Source organism: Trematomus bernacchii, unplaced genomic scaffold (genome assembly GCF_902827165.1).
Source record: "Trematomus bernacchii unplaced genomic scaffold, fTreBer1.1, whole genome shotgun sequence".
NCBI lineage: Eukaryota > Metazoa > Chordata > Actinopteri > Perciformes > Nototheniidae > Trematomus > Trematomus bernacchii.
Genome location: NW_022987739.1, coordinates 18,049,433 through 18,069,212, shown reverse-complemented (window position 1 = coordinate 18,069,212; position 19,780 = coordinate 18,049,433). Strand labels below are relative to the sequence as shown.

At 40.1% G+C, this 19,780-nt stretch overlaps 1 long non-coding RNA gene across 1 annotated transcript in view; it reads left to right on the top strand.

The window, feature by feature from the left end:
* LOC117496071 overlaps positions 1 to 19,780 on the top strand; it is a 71,646-nt gene that overhangs the window by 10,851 nt on the left and 41,015 nt on the right. Inside the window, exon 2 of the long non-coding RNA XR_004557235.1 lies at positions 17,901 to 18,196. This is a non-coding gene — a long non-coding RNA (uncharacterized LOC117496071). The remainder of the gene's footprint in view (positions 1 to 17,900; positions 18,197 to 19,780) is intronic.

Sequence of the window (19,780 nt, the reverse complement as noted above, 5' to 3'; positions counted from 1 at the left end):
AATCCTGAAGTCAAATGCACCGACACTGTTTTAGACTTTCATCCAATGTAATGCCTCTAGAGCTTCATTTCCCGTGTATTTATTTTATAATTATGCGTAAACAAAACAGAAGCAGTGACACTGTTCTTTCTGAAGGATTTCTCAACAGTTTGAACTATTTCAAGGTCAGAGCGAGACAACTTGCGATAACTTTTGTGCAAAAGGGTTTGAAGCTCTAAAGGATTCAGTTTTTCCTAGTTTAATCCACAAACATCTATTGGGTGCAGAAGTTCATTTTTTTAGTGTGTGTGGGTTTCAACAGTATTTTTTAACTGGACCCCTCCAATGGAGAAAAAACATTGTATACTGTAATACTGCGTTTCAGTTTAGAATTGTGTTATGGAGTATTACGTGACATTTAAATGTTTTATTTTTCAGTTTTTCTTCACATGATTAGGGTCTCGGTTTTTGCCATTATATCGAAGTATTTGTGTACTGTATGTACTTTCTGATGGCTAATGCAAGGTCGGCTTCACTTAAGGAACAATGAAGTGAAGAGGTGAATTCCTACAAATACCTTCATTAGACATTTTAAGTAACAGATATCTGCTCTAGTGTTGAGTGACTGTATCTCAGGTCTATACTTACAGCAGTGTATGGCCTCTACCCTTGTACCACTTTATTTTTTTGCGTTCACTTTGTTAAAACCTTGGACTAGATTCACCTTGCAGCTTCTCCGGGCAGCTCGGAGCTCATTGTTTAGATGAATGACGTTCCAACAGCATCGGGACTTCTACACTGATGGCGGTGACGGCAACATCAGGCCGAGAGACAAACAGTCCTGTCACTTACCGATGTTAGACACCAAGGCTACCCAGAAGAAACATTTCTCTTGTTGTTTACACTCTCTGATGATTCTCTAATCCTTCAGATCCCTCCGTCTCCCTCCGCTTCTGTGTTTTTGCAAAGCCTCTCTATCTGTTCTATGAAACCTTGGTGTCTCATCTGAGGGATTTTAGAAACAGAGTAATTAGTTAGCGATAGAGGAGCTGTTGGTGTGCAATGATAGCTGCCACCACCCTCCACCCCCCCAACCCAAGAGAGGGACAAATCAATCAATAACCTGCTGATTTATTTCACGTTCTTATCGTCTAATTTAATTGCTGGCTCTTTTGTATCTTTGGTGTTGAGGGGGAGATAAATAAAGGGAGGGTGTAGGGATGATGCCGAGTTGAAGAAGGAAAGAAGCGGCAAGTTTTTCGTCTTGTTTTTGTTTTGTCATGTTGCTTTTTGCGTCCATGCGTAGCACAGTTTTGCAGGGAGGCGTTTCGAGACACAGCTTCGTTCCACAGCCTCTGCCGTGTATTTACTGCTGCAACACTGCCTCCATTGGTTCATAACTCTATAAGAAGCAAACACACACACACGGGAGGGAGGAGAAAAAAACAGGCGTGAGCAATCCTTCCACAAATTATCAGAAAGAAGAAATTTAATTAGCAATATAAATGCCAGGCGGAGTACATTATGTGCAATTGTCTTGCTATCTTTCCAGAAATTAGTCCTTTAAAATGAATTTGCTGTATTAATCATCTGCTGAAATATTTTTTGATCGCTGAATTAATAGTTTTGCGTTTGGGGGCCGTGTTTTTTTTAGGTATTCATTGACATAGGTGATTGCCTCTTAATTATGACAGCGTCCTCCTCCTATCCGCGCCTATTAATTCCTGTGTTGTGGCGTCGCAGCAGCCCGCTGCCTGGCCCTGTATCTACTAATTACTTCTCTAATTGAATTTGCTCTCTGTTGCCAGGCTGTTTTTTTAAGTGGCCGTTTGTCGCCGGGCCTCATTGTGTCTTTGTGTGACAGCTAGCTGCCACGCTGACGGCAACAGGATGCACTCTCTCTCTCCTCAGTATTCATGTCTCTCCCTCTGTATCATTACCTATAGCTCCCAGACCTATGTAGAGTTCCCAGTATAAATGAAGGCGGGGAATTAATTAATGAGAGACGGTGAAACAATTACACGCCCCTCCCCACTCGATGCTGCCCGCCGCCCTACTGTCATTGGTTCAAGCTTCTGTAGGATTGTTGTGACTAAGAGCCCGCCGCTCACCATCCAGCAATTCAAGATGGCATGTCTTTTGCAGAATGATAAATAGCATACAGGCAAATTATTTAGCTCCTTTACCATCAACAAAACGGCTCCTAGGGCTGAAGGCCAACTATATTCAACTGTTGTGTAACAGTTTATGAATAATAATATCTAGTTGAATTGACAAAGTGTTCACTGCGAGATATCAATCTTACGGAAACATGAAATAAATCTTGATTATTGTAAAACAAAGGCTACAAACCACAGACGATATGGTCATATAGTTGTCTATTAGGCCAACAAATGTTCTTAATTAAAATATATCCTTGATACAGCTTGGCTGTCTTATAGCGTTGAGAATTCTGAACTTGAAATTAACGCAAGTATATTTCTAAAGCAAACTTGTTTTTTTCATCTTGTTTTATATTTCATAATGTATCATTGCATTCAATAATAACAAAAGTTACTGCTAAACGAGTACTTTCCATGATTTCATATCAACCCATTTCATTTGATGTAGCACTTCTCACAACATAGCGCATACAAAGAGCTCGGAGAGAAAATAACAAGACAAGGGGAAAGAATTAAGAAATAAAGAGGTAAAATGGAGGATAAACAATATACTACAAGATTGAAAAAAAACGTGACTGTTACATTTTCTGGTTACCGTTTTAAGGGGTCTGAATTCATTGCTTGGAAATGAAAAAAATAAAATAGTGTGTGTGTCAACTCTTAAATCACAGAGGCTGACACTGAGAGTATTGGTCTTTTTTTGGGCTAGGATTTCATTAAGTGTGTATTTAGGATCTTACATTCAAAAATCAGATTTGATTGAGGATCCTCTGCTGACGACCTTCAGACATTTGCTTTGAGTCTGACTGTGCTTCAGGTAGAAGCACCATTGAGAAAGAATGCATCCTTTGGCATTAGACGTGAAGGTGGTTTCACCGTGCTGTCCTTGGAGGAAGTCAGCAGGAACAAAGCTTTTACATAAACATCTTAATCTTAATCATCTCTATTAAACAGTTAAATAAACCATGGCAGGGACTTGTTGGGGGCCATATCTCTGACCCAGGATCAGACAAAGTTCCTGAAAAAACATGAATGTGATGATAAGTTCAGAGGCCTCCTAATCCCAAAAGCAGACCCCTATACTTTTTAATAACTTCTAGTTCAGTCACTCACCTTCTTTTTTGGACATTTCGGAAAAAATATCCTCCTTCTCAGTTCGATAAAAATACCAAACTTTGGGCCACAGCAGGATATAAAACAACATTACTGCCATCTTTATCGACCCATCTCAGTCAAACCCTGCCTCTTACCTACATCCCGACTCTCAGCCTCTTCTCCTCCATTATCCTGCTCTCCCTCACCCCCAACCTCACCCTTTCAGTTGTCTTTTTGAAAACTTTCTCTCCTCCTGTCTCTCTTGATATTGATCCGCTCTCTCTGCCTCTCCATCCATCCATCCATCCATCAATCTCTCCCTGCCTCACCCCTCCTCTCTCCCTCTATTGATCCTTCTCCCCCCTCCTCCCTCACCCTCACCCTCTCTTTGCTTGCTGCTATCTGGCTCGTCCTTTGTCTTCTTATCGAGGTTTCAGGGTTTATTCTGGCTGCTGTTATTGACAGGCCTTTCGCTTCACGGCCAACTAATGCATCCCTAATCCCACCTTTGTTACTCTGGAATGTTTTCTCTCTCTCGCAGACACACACACACACACACACACACACACTCACACTCACACTCACACTCACACTCACACTCACACTCACACTCACACTCACACACTCACACTCACACTCACACACACACACACACACACACACACACACGCATACATACGTTTTTGCCACTTCGTGAGGGTGTGTTTTTGGGCCACAAGGATGTTGATCCCAGCTTTCTGTTTGTTGGGGAAAGCCATCTATCAATCAAAAAAGGGACTGGTGTCTGTGTGTTTTTGTAAACACACGTGTGTTTGCGTGCGCATGTGAGCGTGCACGTAGGTCTTGAGTGACAGGCGGAATCGTGGCTGAGGACGTTTGATAAGCTTGTATTGTCGGTCGTCCCGTCCCCCCCCCCTCCTCTCCTCCCCACCTCCACCTCGATAAGAAATACATTCGACTAGAGCTGATAACAGTGTCAGGAGCGGTAAAGCCCCACTCTAAAGAGACACACACACATACACACACACACGCCACAGGAGAGGTGTCTTTCTTCAAACACCTTGGCTGTAAATGATACTCTCAACAAACAGCGACGACAACACAACTCAGGAAGAAGAAGTTTCAGATAGCGTGTGTGTGTGTGTGACGGAGGGTGTGTGACGGAGGGAGAGTGATGTGCGATATGACTGGAGGATATGCTATGGGCTTATTGAATAAGGTCTTAGTGATAGCACCACTATGTGTGTGTCTGTATGCTTGTGTGTGGTGTGTGTGTGTGTGTGTTGTGAACAGCACAGAAAGAATACAGTAATAGGCTTAGAGCGGCAAAGTGTCAGACTTAACAAACAACACACTGCTCTCAAAGACTGACGTGTGTGTGTGTGTGTGTGTGTGTGTGTGTGTGTGTGTGTGTGTGTGTGTGTGTGTGTGTGTGTGTGTGTGTGTGTGTGTGTGTGTGTGTGTGTGTGTGTGTGTGTGTGTGTGTGTGTGTGTGTGTGTGTGTGTGTGTGTGTGTGTTCTTCAGATTTAGGTCTAAGTTCATTATGTTGTTGTACATCTTTGTCGTACACCAGGCTTTACAATCAGATCGTCTTCACCGCTGTTTTGAAACGTTCCCCGTTGAGGTCAAAGATGCCATCAGCCAACTCAGAGAGGCCTTCAGGCAAGTCAAACTTGTTAAAAGGTGTTACAGTTTCTTTACAGACATTATCACCAAGGAATGGAATCTAATTAATCATTTAGAAAGGTCATCCCTGTAAGTAGAGGCATCAACACTGGGAGAAAAATGTCATCACTGTAAGCAGAGAGGTCATATGCATACGGCAATGACAAAAATGTCAATTCAACGACACGATCAGAAACTTTTGGTATCTGTTTTTAAAAAAGAAATCCTAAATGCATCCTTTACATAATTTTTTTTTTTATAGTATAGGTACTTTTCATCGGTTGAGACTGTAAAACGAACCCATTTCTGTTTAGTTTGTTGATTACTCAGTTTAATGTAGGGCTGCAACAAACATTGTTGATTAATCTGTCAGTTATTCTTTATTTCTCACATTCAGGTTAATTGTTTAATTGTGTTGGTCTTTAAAATGTCAGAAAGTTGTGAAAAATGTCACTCTTTATTTCCAAAAGCACAGCTGAGGTCTTCAAATGTGTTACCTGAAAAAAAGCCCAGATAAGAGAATTTTTACTATTATACTTGTATTATTTAAGTTATCTTTCAAGCAAAATGCCCAACGTCTGATGGTTCAGATTCTCAAAATTAAGATTTCACGGTTTACATAATTTCTTATTATAATTATATATATATAATTATTTTGGGGACAGTTTTAATGAGAGTTTGTGCTTTGGCATATTGTGATGGGTATTTGTCTCGCTTTGTGATGTTTTATACACAGAGCGATTAATCAAGACATATATTGTCAAATCATCCCGCAGTGATGGCTGATAATGATAATGAGTCACTCAGGTTTGTGAAGCAGCTTCAAGAATTTAAACTTGATTCAATTAAGACTCTTTATCATGAAAACAAAATACTGCAGGGCCAACTGGTGACAGAGAAAAGCAAGTGTGTGACAAAAAAAACACAACTCTTATGTAGTTTATTTGGTAAAAAAGATACAATTGAGTCTGTAGACTTGTCACTTGTAACGTGTCAATTTAAAGGAGGAAATGTTTCCATTTTTTTCCCATTTTTTTATGACTGCAAAATAAACTGCTAGTAAGAAAAAGTAAGTAATAACAAATTATAACTCTGAAAAACATACTATCGATGCAATTAGGTAGTGGACTCACACAATGACAAAATAATCAGTAAGTGAATGTAGATAAATAAAATGTAACACAAGTATGTCATCAGTCATGCATTATTATATTCACACAGAACTATCACGGAAAACAGAAAGAACATGAAGTTTATCCAAAAAAGCTATTCATATATAAGTGACAAATTAAGATGTTGAGATTGAGATAAAACATGTGTTGAAACTTGATCAAAGTTGATGCTAAACAATAAATAACAAAATAACATCAATATTAAATACTACTTAAAACTCAAATATGTCTTCAGAAACTGTAGATTTAGGACACTAAATATGTTGGATGTTCCTTTCAGAAAAAGAAAAGTGGTAGAGAGATGGAAAAAAAATAAAACCAGGTTGAGCGCAAACAACATTTGCGCAAGTCGTCCATTACTGCAGTGAAAGAACAGTGACCTGTGACGAGATTTCAGGAATAGGGCCAGAGCACGAAGCGAGGGGAGGACCAAGGAGATAAAGGAGGAAAGAGAGAGAAAGCGAAAAAGATAAAGAAAGAGTGAAATTACCAGAGGGCAGGAGAAAAGAGGGTTATTGTGAATGTGCATTAACAGGGTGTATGATGAAGTTAGTTTTTTTGTGCTGTGTGCAGTGACTAGGGGCTAAGGAGTCAGGAGGGGGGGGGAGGGGGGGAGGGAAATCAATGGCAAATTACACGCGCTCGGCTGTCCCATTGTACAGTATGGCCGCTATATCCTAAAGAAGGCACTTCTAAGATGATGCAGCCAAATGGTGGATGGACTCCAAGATCATTTTTATTGATTTTGAGGGGATGTCAATAGATGGGGGGGGGGGAGAGGAGGAGGTGGTGAGTGTGTGTGTGTGTGTGTGTAGAGGTTGGGATGTGTGTCACAGGGCCAGTACAATACCCCCAGACCTCAGCTTTTTGTCCTTGTCCACACATTAACAACACACCCTGTCCCACTGCTTTTCATTTACATTAGTGCCTGGATGGGCGAGCGAAGGACACAGACACAGAGAGAGTGAGAGAGGCTTTCCATTAAAGAAGTGGTCCCGCAGCAGATGCCCGCATTGTTTGCGTTCGAGAGCCCAGAAATATTTGGTATTAGGAATGAGTCCATCAGTGGAGTCATCTAGTTTTCCACTTCAGAGCTAATAGGTGTAAGGCTGTTATGAAGATTGGATTTTAAGGTTGCCTGTGTTTGAGGAAGAAAAGAGAGAATAGTGATTTTTAGGTACTACTCAACGTATCCAGTCCTAAAGAGTCCAGCTCTGTCGTCTTTAAAGAAAAGCCAATGTCAAAAAAAAGTATTTTGCTGTTTGTGAAGCATTAGCTTGAAGTGATCATTTGTCCTTGAGCAAGGCACACAACACGGAGTAGTTCTTACAGACATGCACCTTGCATTGCTGCTCTGCTACCATTGTTCTGTGTGTCAGTGACAAATAGTCAAGTATGTTCGAAAGACACTTTATAAATGCAGTCCCATCTGTTGTGGCAGAGATGTTGGGTCGAAACATACAGTTGGTCGTGGGCGTTATATGTCAATGTGTCTTCTGTCATCCTTAATGGCATCACTATTCACTTTTAATACAAGTCCAACATGTCTCACATAGGTCACTTATTTGTGCATTCAAAAAAAGATATACCAACAGTCTTTTAATGTTTCATATTTGAGTACAGGATGGGTTTCAGTGGCCAATTCTCCAACAACCGAGAGAGAATAGTGCGTGTGTGTGTGAATTTGATTCTATTAGACGTTGTGTGTATCACAGAGCAACATGGCAGCGCTAAATGCAGCAGATGTTAACCATAGGAGGCTAAAACATGACAGCTTGGAGCTCTTGAGGGCAAACACACACACACAGTGATGCTCACACACAGAGTTATACTCTCACACACACACACACATTCATACGCAATGATAATCATAGGAATGCACTCGTGAAATAATACAAGCAAACAAGGCAGCAGTTCACAAGTGGGAACATATTCTCGCAATATGTTTCCACTTATGATTATATGCACACACACACACACACACACACACACACACACACACACACACACACACACACACACACACACACACACACACACACACACACACACACACACACACACACACACACACACACACACACACACACACACACACACACACACACACACACACACACACACACACATACATTTACACAGCATAGATAGACGTGGCCATATGCATCATGTTCCCCAAACTTTGATTATGTAAAAGCAGCAGTACTGGAAAAAGCAATGTGCAAAGATAACAAATGAAATCTTGCAAATAATTGCCAGATGAACAATTAAAGTATAAGAATCAGGCCCCTTTAAGAGTGATAATATTTGATTTAGATTTTTACTTCTTGCTTTTTAATGTAACTCATACTGTGTAACGTACATTATAACCTTAGTATTTGTATTTTGTTTCCGTCTCATGCAAACCTTTTAACACTTGTTTTGCAATTATTTATATATGTGTTATTCTCAAGGATTTCTGACGTTCACCTTCAGGTTTTGAAATGTCCGATTCCAAATGCACACACAAGCCAATGGATGTAAACAGCCTTCTAAATCCAACTGACAATGCTAGATGTAAATTGTATCTGGAAAAAAAGGCACTTGCTCCTTGGGTTTGCCATGACATTATGTGAATATGTTGTGCTTTCTTTACTTTTCACACACATGCACACTAACACACACACCAAGTTACGCAAACAGACTTGATTTATTTTCCCGCGGACCTCAATGCATTTCTGCGTCCTTTATGAGCTGGTTGTGAAATTCAACAGGTACTGTTTAAATAGGAGACGAGCGTGTGTGTGTGTGTGTGTGTGTGTGTGTGTGTGTGTGTGTGTGTGTGTGTGTGTGTGTGTGTGTGTGTGTGTGTGTGTGTGTGTGTGTGTGTGTGTGTGTGTGTGTGTGTGTGTGTGTGTGTGTGTGTGTGTGTGTGTGTGTGTGCAGGGAGAATTTAGTCATGACTCGCTCCGACCACAGGGTTTGAGGCCTTCCTGAAACACACACACATTATCAGTGAGGTGCTAGGTTTCTCAGCCTGAAGATAAACACTGAACATTTATGACTTCTTCCCTTTACAGCTTGTTGACTCTGTGCTTCTGAGTGTTGGACATTCTGTAGCCTGTTGGAAACGCTGCAGACTGAAACAACTTGCTGTGTGTGAGAGCACATTTAGCAGGGTGTTGCAAAAAAAGCACACATTCCCACTAAATCAGGAACCTAGCCTATACACCCCAAGTGTTCCACACCATCATACCATATATTGCTTTAAGGAAACAACAACAGTTATGAACTCAGACATCAACAGCTGAGTACATCAGTGGCACTATCATTGAAAGCCTATCATGAGTCATGGTCTTGCACCAGAACAGAAATAGGGCCCTTGACTATAGGCTTGTGGAGACTAAAGGGATGATGGACAATACAGTATTTGCCTACGCTGATATGAAGGTGACTACTAACTAACTTAATATCAGAACTAAGTGATTTAAATAAAAAAACATGAAAAATGTTAAGATTTTCCTTGTGGAGTGTTCCCTTTTAATCAGCATGATAGCATCTTTAAATCCTTCATAACAAACCAGTTTGCAATTCTTCCCATGGATCTGATATCTGACTTCGCTCAACATAACTCTGCTCACCAGTGTTCTTTAAGAGTAGTTTATATTATGGATATGATGTTGATTGTGATTATATTAAAGATAACATAATCAGATCAATGGAACATGGTACTGTGACATTGCCACAGTCACACATGTCTTTAAAAGGGATCTGTTTCTGGAATAGAGGAGACTTTGCTATTTTTATTTGATCAGCTGCTAAATAGACCATGAAAAGGCGGAGCAGAACAGTCCTCAAATATTTACGTGTTTGTAAGGAGCGTACATTTCTCAAGGTGATGTCCTGTAGTAAATCTGACACCATACTGTGACAGTAAACAGCCAGCTAAAGCTTACAGCTCACTGGTGGTGTTTTGACTGCATGTCAGAGGGTTAGTGCAAATACGCAGTAACGTTTTTATCTTCAATTATTTTTGTTGTCTGCAGTTTTATTTTGCTTGTCGGGGTTTGCTTGTGATTAACGTTTGGTCCAAATGCTACTCCTACTCACAGGTATGATGTGACAATGACAGCAAGGTTAGCAAAGATGATTGTTGAGGCTAAGCAATGAGATAAACTCAGCCACTGGATGAAATAATCCTGATTAAATTTGTCAGCATCCGACCTGACACTTCTCTTTGTCGTCGTCTTCCGTGTATGTTCTTGTGTGCACATTGTCAGTGTGTGTTCACCGTGTGTGTGTTAAAGCCAGGGGAATGTCCTGGTTCATTACCAAAGCAGTAGCATTCCCTTGCTAACCATCCAAGCTTCGCAGAGGCCTGAACCTGCCATGATCATCCCTGGTCCTGGATAAACATCAAAATGCTCTCCTCTCCTCAGTCCTTGCTAATCAGATGCCAGGCTCAGTCGCTGTCAGAAGACACGCCAACATACTCTCAGTGTGGACCAGGGCTATCTGTGTGTGTCTCTGCCAGCTTAAATCTTCCTGCTCTTCCTGTTGCCTAGTGCCTCTTTACCCCGGTGACCGTGGCTTATATTCTCCCCCACATACAGACCAGTCAGTATGAACACCAATGGGAGTTTTTTTTTTTTCTACCCGAGAAGAAACATATTTTTTTATTTGTATTGACACTTGAACGTTTATTTTAAGAGTACCATCTATCAATCAGGTGTCTAACATGTTAAGTGGGCAGTCCCTAAATCCCCTTTGGATAACACTAGATAGAGTAACACTGTTAAAGTCACAAAGTCTGTCACTTACATTGTTGCAGCAAAAAGCTCAGCCAGGTTCAATTTAACATGGTCCTTTCTGTCTAAACATAGCCATAGAAGTAGTAGCGAAAGCTGCAGACTTCGTTTTTATCAAAGACTTATCCAATTGAACACACTAATATGAGTTTTATAATTGTTGATGTAATTGATCACTTAGGTTTTTACCCCTTAGGTTTTTACCCCTTCATCCCCAAAAATGCTTTGGCAAGCCATACTATAACATCTCATGTTCGTATCTGCAGTACAGCACTTTATTTAAACCTGCAATTACAGTTTTTAATCACTTATGAACCAGCTTAACAATCTCTAAAAGTTGTACCAACATATTGATACTGAAATTGATACGGCAGAGATTTAAGAGCTTTTTTGAAGCTGTAACAAAAACTAATGAGAGCGCTGATAGTACACCAAAACAGTGAAGTTGCGGGTGAGCTAAAAATAAAGTGAAAGATAGCTTCAAACAGTGTTTTAAAAACAAAAACAATACCGATAATGGGACACTGTTGTTCACTCTGCAAAAATATACTTTTTCAATCTTTGAGAAGTTACTTTAGAGGACATTTTAGGGCAACTCTTAAGTTCATTCTGTAACTTTGTGGGATAAGAAGTTCACAAATGAATGTCATCAGTCAGTGTCCTCACTCACATGTGTAGTAATACACATGTGAGTGTATCTGTGTGTGCAGGCGTGTGTGAAGGTATCATCTCGGCTCGGTAGCAGCTAGCTAGCGGCTAAATGACTCTCCACACTTCATTAGCGGCGATGAGGTGAGCTGCTCATCTCCTCATTGTTAGCTAGCGCTAAGCTGCAGTAATCCCAAACAAAGGGCCGGGGCCTCGCAGCAGCCTGCGTGGATTAGACCGCTTTCTAGAAAAATCCAAGAGAGATTCATTCTCATTCAAATTGGCCTGTAAACAAAACCAGCGGTGGCCGGGAGAGAGATGAGAGAGGGGAGAGATGAGTGTATGATGGAGTGAGTGTGAAATATCGTGTATGTATACATGTGTAATATCTCTGTAGTGTGTGTTTGTTTGCGTGTGTGTCTGTATAAAGCAAGTGTAAATTACTAAGAGTGTGGAAGCTCCACAATAAAAAAGTGAAGGAGAAAAGGAGCAGAAATGGATAAAGAATTACAATTTGACCCAGCTGTATATTTAAATTACATAATACACTTCTGGCACCTCCCCAATTCAATGAAAGGGTTAACCCTAACCCTAAACCCTAACCCATTTCAAATTTGGTGCTCAAAACTTTCTAAAACTACATTTAAGAGTCCATACAAATAAAATCAAGTACTTTGGTTTGGATTCAATGTATATCATGGTTCAGGTCCTTTTAATCCTTGAACGTTTGTCCAATTGAGGACTTCAAATGTTTGGAAAATGGACAACAGACGTCAAAAGCGCCTGAATTCATACGTTTTTGAAAGAAAGAAAATGAAGTTATTTAGATTTGTTTTACTAATTTTCCATAAATAGGTTGCGTTCCACTGGCTTTAATGACTCTCACAGTGATCTCTATGTTTTACGCCTCTGCTGCCTTAAAAAAGGGAAGTTGGTCATTAACCATGATCCATGTCTTGATCCATAGTTGTGCCATCTATGCTATGTTAGGTCCTTGAATTTGAGATAATTGGCTTTGGAATTTGTTGTTTAAGTAGTTGAAAGTGATATATGGCTTGGCTTCTTTTTAAGAATATGCCGAAGGTACGTGGCTGATGTGTTAAAAATAGGCAATAATCTATCAGCAACATGTTCTCCCTATTCCTAAAAAATCCCCTGTATTGTATCCATTGTATTGGGGTCAAGGCACAAATTGCTACATTGAGGTCTCAAAACCTTGGAAAAAACAACCGCCACTTAAGTATTTCTACATATCTCCACAAACTTAAAGTAGCTGTGTGTTATGCATGGTATATGTTTTGAAGTGACGGTCAGTCTGTCAGATCATTTAGTTCTTCTTCTCATGTAAAGATGGCTTAAAACCAGATACCGATGTTTTCATGTTCTGCTCTTTTCATTGAGCCAGATGCAGCTGCTTGTAACGGGCTCAGCAGGAACATTTTCACTCAAGTGACGAGAGTTCTCCTTTGAGACATCCTGCTAATCTGACTTTAATACTCATAAATAACCATCCATCAGCCCAGTGAATAAGATATATTAAAGCAGGCTTCTTCATCGGGCTGATCTGATGTTTTGATTCGATGTTTTGGGGTTAATTCTGCACTGAAATGCCAACAAATATTCAAATGTCATTCCAGCCATGCATCACATTTCCTGATGCTCGTCACTCTTATTATTGGTTTTGATCATTATTAGCTGTCACTCAAATCCAATCCAATCAAATGGGTTAGCTAACTATACAATTTGTCATTTTAATATGATGTCACTGAAAATGTAGCTGATCTGATGACCAGGCTTTCTGTGTTTTCATCCAGTATTTGATCATTCTAATGATAAAATCATCCGGTGTGTTGGTTTATAATGTAGGACATGTAGTTAGTCAAATAGTAAGCCATTAGCAACCATCAGTCAACGATTTTGGTTTGGTTGTCATGATGTGGCCTAAACGTTGCAAGTTAACACAATAATCAAGTATTTAAAGATTATAAATACTATCCTTAAATGTCATCATCTAGATCTTAAATCTTACACCGACTGCATTTACTTATCCATCATGCTAATGTCCTGTCTAATCTTTAATCTAAATGTCTATTCACTAAATGTTTGGATTTCTGATGTTTTAATTGGCATTTTGGTTTATCCCTATGGTACATTATATTACATTACATATCATTTAGCTGACACTTTTGTCCAAAGCGACTTACGATAAGTGCAGAAACCATAATATATGAACTAAGTATGAAAGAAGTATGAAAAAAAAGCTACACAGAAGTCTTAGCACATAAGGGTGGAATATACAAATGTATTTTATTGACGACATGTGCATTATATATTTACCTGGGGTAAAAGCGTCAGCTAACATTTCATTTAGGCATTGGTGGTGCTTCAATGCCTTCTTCCACACAAGTCTTCATCAGACCAAAGAACAGTTGTTTCTGCGGCTGGATTATTAAGAGATCATTTGTGCTTCTTTACCATGCTACTGTTCAGCTGCAGCTTTATAGAAAAGCAAAATGTCCAGGATTGAAATGATAGCAGTTTAGTTCACTAAATACATCATTCTAATTTCATCATAAAAAATTTCTCTGCTATTTGTGAGTTTTTGACAGACAGAGCAGAAAGAAAATCACCAACATTATATTTTACTTTTAAAAAACTCTCAAGTTGACATCACGCATGCTAATATTCTCAGTGGAAAAAGTCAATAGGAGACCGTAAATGTCTTTGCACGGCCATTAAACCTAACACAAAAACATGTTGTTTGGTTTGGCCTGTTACAAACTAATGCACCAGCACTTTGGCTTTATGAGCGAATGTAGTTATCTTTCTGTTCTGAGTTGAAGTGCAATGTAATATCTATCCTTAGAGCCTCTTTTAGAGTTGAATTTGTTTCAGCTTTCCTGAACTTACTCACATTAAAGCTTAAAGTCCAGACATAATAATCACATTCATCTATTACCATGAACCATACCTGAAAAACTTGTGCGTGCGTGTGTGTTTGGTTCCTGAACAAACAGCTGCAGGACTACAGCATCTGTCCTGCACTTTTCCGATTCCTGCCATGTACATACTACAGCAGTTTGTTGTTAACATACGCAAATGTTGTCCACACAAGCATCTAAGTCTTTTCCTGAAAATGTGTCCTTCAACGCTAAAACTTGTAAAGCAAAATCGAAGCTAGACATTCCAACATCTCGTAGAGTAGGACGGTCGGTGTTGATACTGTCAAATTGTCTGTCTTTCTGTATTCTGACAAGAAGAGGAGTATAAATAGGAAAGTGATTACAGAAAGTTGGCCTCTAGTTTGTTACATTCTGTCTGGTCTGTGCAGACTTAAATATGACAAGAGGCCATCTTCTGCAGATGTATCGATAGCAGATGGTTTTTTTCTCCAGAAAGCTCTGGAAAATGACTGTTTAAATTCATAGAGGAAAATTAAGCCTTTAAGAAAGAGACTCATAAAACGGACTGTCCCTTTTTAGTGTTATAAGAAGCAGTATAATAAAAAACAATATGAGAATTCGATGCTCCGTTTTTTTGGTAATGATGGTATTTGGTCTCAGTTGAACTTAATCAGCAAGATTTAAGCAAGACATATTTTTCAACAATACAATGAACAAATAAACACACTTTTTGAAACAGAAAAGAGTGGCTGTAGAATATTATTACATCACCTTTTATAATAATCAACTCTAGATTTAAACTATTTAACTTTCCGTATTTGCTGATATAATGTTTCTAGCCATTCAACAATATTACTGTTTTCTACTCAAGGGCAAGTATAGCAGTGTTAATGATGGCTGTGAGGTGTGACATGATTGGCAGTTGGTTTGCCATATCTCCCTCAATAGGGCTCCCCTTTTTCACTGATTACTGTGTTGATGTGTCTGTATAACACACACACACACACACACACACACACACACACACACACGAAACTATGCCGATGCACAAAGGGAGCCCACTGTGGATCTCCCATCAGGCCAAGGTGCGAGAAAACACACAAAACAGACGCAGCAAATGTGTCCACTCTCATGCATATAGAGCATGAGTGTGTATGCATATGTGTGTATTGTGTGTGCACATGTCAATAGACAGATTCAATGTGAAAGGCATTAGCATTCAGTGATGATGTTTCTAAAGGCTCTCATGGTGCCACTGGACTCATGCGCTCACATTCAGCCTCTGTAGATGGGTTTATAATTAAAAGGGCTCTCGCTCTCTAATAGGAGTGGTGTGTGTGTGTGATTTAGAATATATGGCACAGATTGATCAGATAAAGAGCCAAAGTCATATTACTTCTACTGCTAAGCCTATTCACACTGAGAGCACTGATCCCCCTCTTTCAGTTTTTTCTCTGAGTCTGTAAATCTTCCTGTGACGCTGATTCTGCTGCTTTTCCCTTTCCTCTTCTCTTAACCCAAGTGTTTTTCAGAAATATTCCCCTCAGCTTTGGTATGTTGTGTATGCATATAGAGTCCACTAAGCTCTCTCGCTGTCTGTTGTTTTTGTTCAGCTACCATGCCTTGTTCTGCTGAAAACCACTATTCTAGAAATGTTAAATGCATCACTTAGTCTGTTTGTAATGCAAATAAAAAAAAAGATGAAGCTATTTATTTTCGGGAAACAATCCTGATTACTATAAAATGACTTATTGAAACCAATGGTCACAATAGATAGTGTCAAAAGAGGAACATGGAATGCCGATCATGTTGTGTTTTCCTTATTTTATAGAGAGGAACTGATTTAATTTGCCGGCACACAAACAGAAAGATGCCGATGGTGCTGCTACGACTGAAACTCCAGTAACTTTTTATCAGTGTGTGGACATTTTTCTCATATGAACTGAGTAAAGAATAATTCCAAATCTATGGTGACGCAGTATACAATATGAGGCCTTAGTCTTAATTCATTGTGAAAACTTTATAAAATGTGATTGGTTAAAGGATGAGCAGGCTAGTGTGTGTGTAGAAGAAAACTGGTTGTGTGTGTGTGCGCCTCTATATCAATGTTTTGAAATGGGATTCTTTACACACTTCTCACCTCTTCTGTCCTTCATTATCCCCCCCTTGTATCCCCTCTCCTTTCCCTCCACTCATTCCTCTCTCCTCCTCACCCCTCAATCCCTCATCTAGTGTCCCTATCTCCTCCTGCTGCATCCCCCACAACCTCCCTCCACCCCTTTGATAGACAGGGTGTCCTCACCTTATAACGATCAGTGACATCCAATATGTTTGGCTTGGGATCATCCCCTGTGAGTCCATTGTGCTTTCTGTTAAACGCTTTATTGATTAGCCATGAGTTAATTACAAATGACATCAACCGTGGGCATCGAGGTGGCCTGCACGCGGCTGCAGGATCCATCCTGGTGGAGGGAGCTATGACATGTTGACTACACACACCTGCAGGCGTGCACACCTGCAGGCACACACACCTGCAGGCGTGCAGCACCACCTTAGCGGGTTACATTAGGCTACCTGCTTTCCCTCCTTATTAACAACCATGCATTTATGACATTTCACAGTGCCTTATCAACGCTTTAAGGGCATGCATCCATTATAGTGAAAAGGGTAGAATTAGAAACAGGAGTTTTCTGCAAGACACCAGGGGTATGCGCCCTGAATGCTTAATTCTATCAAGCACAACTTGACTCACCCTATGCAAAAATGATGAGGCTGTGCCAAATCCACAGCAGACCTTTGGAGGCTAATGTATTCTGGATTTAAGCTCCATTGTAAAAACCATAACACGCCTGCACCTGACCTGCTCTGCTGCAGCACCCCGAAAACAACCCCTCACCTCTGACTTTTTGCACAAAGTTAAGAAATGTAAACAATAGCAGAATAATAATTATAGCTTCATCATGACAATAATAATAATAATAATCGTCTCAAGCTTCAACAGCATGCACTTTTTCGAGATATTTCCTTTTCATGCCGTGTCAGTTTCTCTTTGACATTGCCATGTACTTTGTGCAAAAGGAAAAAAGGAGCGAAAAAAATCTTTATCAAATCCCCATTCTGAGGCTTTCAATAAGGCAGGCCATTACCTCACTGGAGCTTTTGTTCGGCCTATACAAGAGAGAACAAAATGGTTATTCAGGAGGACGCTTTAGATTTTTATTGTGGGCTTGCTATTCACAAAGAGCACCGTTATTGTATTAAAAGAACCATCTGTGGCAGAAACAATGGCTTCAAATTATCTGTGAATACCCAGTGAACAAAATATAAAGCTTTTTCCTGCTCATTATGTGGGCTAAGCTAGGGGGTGGAAGATAGGAGAGGCATAGACTTTGCTATAACTGACTTTTGTTGTTCTTGCATTCTTCTCCTTTTTAAATCGGCCCCCTTTTCACATTGTGTGTCGCCATAAACGGCTTTTCTTGTTGCAGGGCTCGCGGAAAGAAGACAGCGCAGCTCCAGACAGACAGCGGGGCTCCGCGGGGCTACACGGCGGAAATAGCGAGCCGGCTGCCGGATAGAAACAGCGCGGACTACCGGGGATGGGGGAACTTGCGGAGGGCGCCGTTTTGAGATTTCGCGGCCGGCATTGGGAGCTCTGTGCCGGGCACGCGGAGGCTTCCTCGCCGGGGGAAGCGCGAGGGAGTTATGGAGGAGGTTGAGAGGAACGGCATCTTGTTTAATTTCTGCCAATCAAGACGAGAGGAGGACAACTCCCAAACCGGCAGTAAGTTGGAGTGCGGTGGAGAGGAGAAGCCGTTTGTGTGTGTGTTGCTGTCGGTGTGTATCTAAGTGTGTGTTTGAGTCGGGGTGTGTGTAAACCATGCAGTGTTGTGGAATGACACCGCATGGCATCATGAGCTTCACTGACTGTCTGAGTTGTTGGCCGCTTTGCTTTACTCAACATGCACATAGATCATCTGTGCAGACAGAATAAATATGGATATCACATTTTATTTATTTCCTTGACGTATTTGGTAATAATGATGGTTATGTTTTCCCCTTTGAATATGTATTATATACAACGGCAAAAAAACGCTGGTTTAATTACAAATTATACAGAAAACTTTGGATTGTTATTTCTAAAATCGGTGACCTTTAATTAGGAGATTACATTAATAAATGTTTTTTATTTTTCTCTGCTTAATATGCTTAACATTTTATTTATATTATTAATATATTTATTTTCTTGCTTTATATTTTAATTGCATATGGCCTTAAACGAAATGTTGTCAAAGTTGCAACCTGACAAATACTGTGTAAAATGCTAACTATTTTAAGTTTGTCATCGACTTAAATATCATAAATATATCATGTCCAAATCTATTTGCAAGAAATAGTAAAATTATGAGATAAACCATAACTTGAGCAATAAACTCGTGTCTTCAATTGTATTCCTATGTTTATCTAAAAATAAAAGGAAAACAAGCTCTACGTTATTTATATTTTCCACAATTATCTCCGAGCAGGATTTATTAATGATTTCATGAAGTATTTTCTCGGCTGCATCCCCAGCCCCTGTTACGGCCCCTAGTGGAAAGAAGAGACAATTTTATTTCCATTTCACCTGAAATCTGTACCTCTCATTGCCATATATAGGCCTACAATAATAATTCCAATTCAAATCTTCAACATAATAACTACTTTTAATTGTGTTACGTGTAAGCTTGTATTTGCATTTTATTAGTTCCAAAAGTAGCATTATGCCATACTTTTGTATGAGTTGACGTCGTCTTTGCGCAGTTGTTAGAATATTTTCCAGTTATATTGTTGCTCTGTTTTTGCAGTGATCCTAAATCATTTAAATTGGTGAAACCACTAAACAGTATTTTGATATCACAGCGTGGGGTGCCCGCTGTATTTGCTGTATCCATCCCAACCTGGTGTATCGCGGGGAGCTTACAAGTGGTCCGAGGGAGCCGCCCTGCTAGTTTCTACAGTTTTTTTGTCTAACAACGACTTTAATTCAGGATGATTGTGGATGCAGGGCCATTCCCGGCTGGATGGGGCCTGCTTTCAGAGAGCTGCAGGGCCCCGCTGTTCCTTTATTATCATAAGCAGATTAGAGGTAGCGGGGAACACACTCAGATGCAGATAGCAGCCGAGCGCCCCATTTCAACCTTGCATTATAATGGACCGAGCTGCATGTGTCGCCTCTCGCAGCCTATTAAGCACAAGATGAATCTTATGTAAGGTGGCCGGGGCCGGCATAATGAGAGCACGGGGGCTCCGCTCCTCCATTTATTATCAAATGACTAAAACAAAATAATAAGGCTTGATCCATTCACTTTCAATTATGATTTAATCTAGA